Raw genomic sequence first — 6,673 nt, 5'->3', positions numbered from 1 at the left:
TCAATGGTGATGCCACGCTCACGTTCAGCTTTCAGTTTATCCAAGACCCAGGCATATTTGAAGGAGCCCTTTCCCATCTCCGCAGCTTCCTTCTCGAATTTCTCAATGGTTCTCTTGTCAATCCCACCACATTTGTAGATCAGATGGCCAGTCGTGGTGGACTTGCCCGAATCTACTTGTCCAATGACGACGATGTTGATATGGGTCTTCTCCTTTCCCATTTTGGCTTAGGTTTTGCGATGGTATTCACCAACACCTGTACTCTGGTGACAAACCCGTTGCGAAAAAGGGCAATGAATAAATCTTTGAATGTCCAAAATTCAGTAATTTGATTCCAGGCCTCACTTCTGTTACCAAGTCTGTACTTTCCAACTACCATTTCCTTCTTCATTGTTTCCAACTTCTGCCTTCCAGTCACCAATTATAATTAATGTACCTTGATTGCACATGTGGTTAATTTGGACTGCAAAATCTGTTAAAAATCCTCAATTTCTTTCTCTTTACATTTTGCTGTTGGTGTGTATATTTGAATGATAGTTGTACTAATAGGTCTTCCTTGTAAGTGTATGTATGGATAGTACCCTATCATTCACAACTTTGTACTTCAGATTAGAATTTGAAATTGTCTTTAACTATGAATGCAACACCATTTTTCCTATGTTTTTTTCATTCCAGGCATAAAAGACTGTGTGATTGTCTGATTCAAAGTGGCCAGTGCCAATCCATCTCATTTCACTAATGTCTAGAATGCCAGTGTTCATGCTTTCCATTTAATTTTTTATAATTTGCAGTTTTCCTATTGGCAGCATCATGATAGATGATGAAGAGATTGAGATTGTTGACAGCTTCAGTTTGCTTGGCTCTACAATCAGCACTCTTGGTACCAACAGCTAGAAAATTAAAATATGAATTGCATTGGGAAACTCTGGTGTCAGAGACCTCTCTCCAAAGTACTGAAGAGCAACGATGTCAGTCTGGAGACTAAGGTGCACCTGATACAGGCCATGGTCCTTGCAATTACTTGCTCTGCATCAGCGAGCTGGACAATGACTAGTGATAATAGAAGGAGAGGTAGTGCCTTTGTGGTGCTGGAGAAGAGTGTTGAACATACCATGGGCTGCTAGGAGAACAAACAAGTTCATCCTGGAGAGGGTGAAGTCAGGCTGCTCCTTGGAGGCAAGGATTCTGAAGCTTCATCTGACATGGAAACGGATGTCATGCTTGGGAGTGAGGAGGGACAACGCAGGAGAGGAAGATCCTTGATGAGATGAATTGATTCTGTCACTGGGGTAATGGGAATAGGTGTGTGGAGACAATAAAATTGGCAAGGGATAGAGCAGGGTTTAGGGCTGTTATACATAGGGTCACTATGAGTCTCAGGTGACTCAACGGCACATAACAACAACAGTTTTCCTATGTTTATACTTCCATGTTACAATTATTAAAGGATGTTTGGCTCTCTCTTGCCCATCTGCCCAAGATACCGAAGGGAAAGAAGGCCAAGGGGAAGAAGGTGGCCCTGGCGCCCGCCCGTGATCAAGAAGCAGGAGGCCAAGAAGGTGGTGAATCCCCTGTTCGAGAAAAGGCCCAAAACCTTCGGCATCGGTCAGGACATCCAACCCAAAAGGGACCTTACCCGCTTCGTCAAGTGACCCCGCTACATCCGGCTGCAGCGGCAGAGGGCAATCCTCTACAAACGACTCAAGGTGCCACCTGCCATTAACCAGTTCACCCAGGCCTTGGACCGCCAGACGGCTACTCAGCTGCTGAAGCTGGCCCACAAGTACCGACCAGAGACCGAGAAGGAGAAGCAGCAGAGGCTGCTGGCCTGGGCTGAGAAGAAGGCTGCTGTGGCAAGGGAGACACCCCCACCAAGAGACCCCCCGTCCTCCGTGCAGGGGTGAATACAATCATCACCCTGGTGGAGAGCAAGAAGGCCCAGCTGGTGGTGATCGCACACGACGTGGACCCCATAGAGCTGGTGGTCTTCCTGCCGGCTTTGTGTCGGAAGATGGGTGTTCCCTACTGCATCATCAAGGGCAAGGCCAGGCTGGGCCGCCTCGTCCACCGGAACACCTGCACCACTGTTGCCTTCACGCAGGTGAACCCGGAAGATAAAGGCGTTCTGGCGAAGCTGGTAGAAGCCATCAGAACCAATTACAACGACAGGTATGATGAGATCCGCCGCCACTGGGGAGGTAACGTCCTGGGGCCCAAGTCAGTGGCCCGCATCGCCAAGCTGGACAAGGCCAAGGCCAAAGAACTCGCCACCAAACTGGGCTGATGTACACACTGACTCTTCTGTATATAAGAATAAACTTATTCTACCATCTGCTAAAAAAATAAAATAAATAAAAAAAGACGTTTGAAGCAGTTTCTTCTCATTTTGACTGACTTCCAACCTAGGTTGTACCACAAATAGTCTAGCTACCTGTGCTTCTTTACTGCCCCTAGAGTTCCCAGAGGCCTGTTAATTTAGAAGTGGATGGCCAGTCCTGCTTCCGAGTCTGTCTTAATCCAGAAGCTCTGCTGAAACTTGTCCACCATGGATGACCTTTCCAGTATTTGACATACCAGTGGCATAGCTTCCAGCATCACAACAACCCACAAGTTACCCTAGTACAGTAAACCGACAGATAAGTGCTGTACTAGTAAGATCATAAAAGAGCAAACATATACATTCCTGAAGTATAAAGTGATTGTTGTTATGTGCCATCAAGTCACTTGGGACTCATAGCGACCCTATGTAAAACAGCCCTGAAACCTGCTCTATCCTGTGCCAAGCTTATTGTCTCTGACACACCTACCCTCATTACCCCAGTCACTGGATCAATTCATCTCACTGAAGGTCTTCCTCTCTTGCACTGTCCCCCATTCTGATGTCCCTCCCCAAGGACTGGTTCCTCCTTGCAACATACCCAAAGTGTGTGTGATTAGCAATATGCAGATAATCCCCTAACACAATAACTGAGAGGTAAGTGTTGTGCCTCTAACAGTAAATCAGGCATAGAAATATGGTGCAAGGTCCAGTTGTGGGCCTGGTAGAGAAGCAGGATGGGGCCCTGAGTGGGGGCTGGAGCCTTCCAGCTGAGACGCAGCTGGCACAGAGGGGTAATGTCCTAGATGAGGGTATTAAGGTCTCAGTGATGACTTGGCTGACTCTTGCATGCAGGTGCTCCACACCAAGCTGCAATGAGGGCTGTAGTCTCAAGGGCCCAAAGAGAGGGTGGGTCTGAAATGGCTGTTTTATGGATGCTGGATCCTGCTAAAACCCTACCGTCTGGCAGGGATACGGAGGGGTCAAAAGTACATACTAAATATTCAAGTATTGACAGGTTTGACTGAACTCACATAACCATAGTTGAAAGCTTCTCAGAAGTGAGAATGGTAGGATTTCTTCTCGTATGTTGTTGTTGTGTAAAGGATAAAGTGATTGTTGTTTTTATGTGCCTTCAAGTCACCTGGGACTCATAGCAACCCTATATACAACAGCTCTGAACCCTGCTCTATCCTGAGCCAACCTCATCGTCTCCCACACATCCACCCTCATAAACCCAGTCACTGAGTCAATCCATCTCAATCAGGGTCTCCCTCTCTTGAGCTGTTCCTGAACCCTCCTAAGCATAATGTCCCTCTCCAAGGACGGGTCCCTCCTTGTAACATAGCCAAAGTATATCAGACAGAGCTTCAGAACCGTAGCTCCAAGGAGCAGCCTGGTTTCACCTTCTCTAGGTTGAACCTGTTTGTTATCCTAGCAGTCCATGACATATTCAATACTCTTCTCCAGCACCATGGCTCAAAGGCATCAATTATTTTTCTGTCATTCCTAGTAATTTCCCAGCTTTCTGATGCATAGCAAGTAATTGCAAAGACTATGGCCTGGATCCAGCACACCTTAGTCTCCAGACTGACATCATTGCTCTTCAGTACTCTATCAGCAGATTTTTTCCCAATAGAATTTGTCTTTTGATTTCATTTCTGCTGATACCAAGAATATTGATTGTGGAGCCAAGCAGTCTGAAGTTGTTAACAATCTCAATCTCTTCACCATCTATTATGATGCTGCCAATTGGTCCAGTGGTGAGAATCATTATTTTCTTGATGTTGGGCTTCAATCACATTGAAGGCTGCAGTCCTTGACCGTCTGAAGCAAATGTCTCAGGTCCTCCTCAGTTTCAGTGGGCAGGGTTGTGTTATCTGCATAATGCAGGTTATTGATGAGTCTTCCTTCAATCCAGATGCCACATTCCCCCTCATAGAGCTCAGCCTCTCGATGATCTGTTTCATGTTTTTTTCAGGAGAGACTGACTAATCCTTAGAGAAGGTCATCACACTTGGTAAAGTAGAAGGCCAGGGGGGAAAAAGGAAGATCTTCAGTGAACTAGATTGACACAATGGCTGCAGACTCAACCATTATGAGGTTTATATGAGTTAGAAATGACACCACAACATTAAACAGAAACAATAAGATAACGTTTATCATGCTAATTCTGCTGCTACTGTTGTTAGACACCTGTTGTGTTACCTCGTTCTGTGTATCTAGAGATGATCAGATGCCCTTTGGTGAGCAAAAGTAGTCTGAGACCTCAAGGAAAGTTCTGGAGGAAGCTGGAATGCACTGAGCATCACTCTCTCCAGTTCTGATGGTCTGTCCTACTCACTGTCTCTAATTGGGGTGAGGGAACGTGGTCCCTGGAGCTTCCAGGTATGCCTAGAGCCTGAACCTATGCACACTTTCTATTCCAAACTTTAAATTGCTTCTGGGATTAACAGGGCCCCTGATGGAATAATCAGGAAATCAAGTGCCCCATGCAGTCCATGAAGCTGCTTGAACTTCAAAGGCTGGGGAAATGTATTCTTGGGATTTCTGGGCATCATACCAGGACAGTGAGTCTTCACTATGAAGAATCTAGAGTTGAAGCACTCAGGATCCAGCCAGCAGAGCTAAGAGGAACAAAGTGAGAGAAACATCCACTGGAGGCTAACACTCCCACAAGGATTTAGGAAATAAAAGAAGCAAGAGGGTCTCAAAGGTAAAGGGGGTAAGAAAAGGCCTGGATCCTTTTCTGGCATCCAGGGTCTGGTTCAGAATAAAGGAAGGAGTTGAAATTTGTGATTAGGAGACTAGAAAAAAGGATAGCTGGGATGTAGTGGGGACTTAGGCGGTAATGATCTTTTTGGCACACCAGTTCCCTGAAATATTTTTTTCCTCTTTGCTTCCTTTCTTCTGCTCCATGAACCATCTAGCTGTAACTGACTCTGAACAGTGGATGCTGGAGCAGATAGGAGCACCATCTGTAAGCCCAAGATAGCCCTTAGTACTCGCCAGAGCGCAACACTGACCAAGTCCCTTCCCAGACATTTCCGTTCCATCCTTAAATAAAGCCCCAAAAGGAGGCAGGCGAGTGTGCCTGTCTTCACTGTAGGGATAAAGAAGAAGGTCAGAGAAAAGGGAGAACTTTTTCCTTAGGATCAGCTGACCAACCAGGCCAGCCAGGACCCAAGGTCGTGTCCATCTGGTATCAGGTAATTATTTCTGCTTTCCCACTTTCCTTTTATAAATGCAGAAAATTGTTCTGTACACACAAAAAAAATTATACCAATTGTACTGATAGAAATTTCTGGTGATACTAAGGAGGAACGAGGGAGTTCTAGTGGCTTGGTGGTAAAGAGATGGGCTGCTAACCCAACTGCATGTGGTTCGAACCCACCAGCTACTCCAACAGAGGAAGATGGTCAGTCTGCCCCCATGTGATTCACAACCTCTGAAAACCCACTAGAGGGGCAGCTGTAGGTAGGGTTTGACTTGATGGAAAATAACAGCAACAAGTAGGAGGAATGGAGAAGAAACCTCTTCCTCCACGGACTTGGCAGTCATTTCCTCCAGGTCACTATTACAGTCATACGTATCATCTGTCTCATAATTTTGTGTTCTCTGTATCTATTGAATATTGTAATGTAATCATGTAGTGCATATTTTTAAACCAACTTGAATGTCTCCCTAATATGCTATGATATGGAAAAACCATAATTTACTGAGGCAATTATTGCTGGACAGTTAGTGCTTCCTCATTTTACATAGAAATATTCTAGGATGCAGACCGTTACTGAGAGATATTGATATCCCCTCGTCCACCATTTCTTTACAATTGTTTTGAAGAGGTGAAATTGTTTAGGAAGTAGATATAAGGATTTTCACAGATTTTCCCTTCTATAAGACAAATTGCCTACTGGAATGGCTGTATGAGAATGCTTGAGACTCTTTCTCTTTCTCTCTTTTTTTTTTTAAAAACTCTTTCTACTCCATGTCATTGCAACCTATTTATTGGCTGCTACTGGTTTACAGAGTCAAGAAGGACAATCTGAGGCTTGACACTTTCAGGATGTAGTCCTTCTTGCTCTCTCTACTTCCTTACCCGATTCCCACCCTTACCTCCTTTCTCTCTTGCTGGACTACCTGTGCCAGATCTCTTTGTTTTCCTCTACTCTGAGTTTCCTCCAAAGCCTGACATAGCCCATCATTTTCTCCTGACATTTCCTGCTGGGCAACCAAGAATTCAGGTCTCCTTTTCACACACACACACACACACACACACACACACACACACACACACACACGGCAGCTATCTTCAAAGATGACAGGGAACCACCTGTCAAAGTGGGGGATGTATGA

General features: G+C 45.3%; 1 pseudogene; it reads left to right on the top strand.

Annotated features, from left to right (window-relative positions):
* The first annotated feature begins 1,429 nt into the window (after positions 1–1,429).
* LOC102857250 lies at positions 1,430–2,284 on the top strand (annotated as a pseudogene).
* The last annotated feature ends 4,389 nt before the right edge of the window (positions 2,285–6,673 follow it).

The sequence above is a fragment of the Elephantulus edwardii genome, unplaced genomic scaffold (genome assembly GCF_000299155.1).
Source record: "Elephantulus edwardii isolate Elephantulus edwardi_28Jun2011 unplaced genomic scaffold, EleEdw1.0 scaffold00052, whole genome shotgun sequence".
Classification (NCBI taxonomy): domain Eukaryota; kingdom Metazoa; phylum Chordata; class Mammalia; order Macroscelidea; family Macroscelididae; genus Elephantulus; species Elephantulus edwardii.
This window is presented reverse-complemented; position numbering and strand designations above follow the sequence as displayed.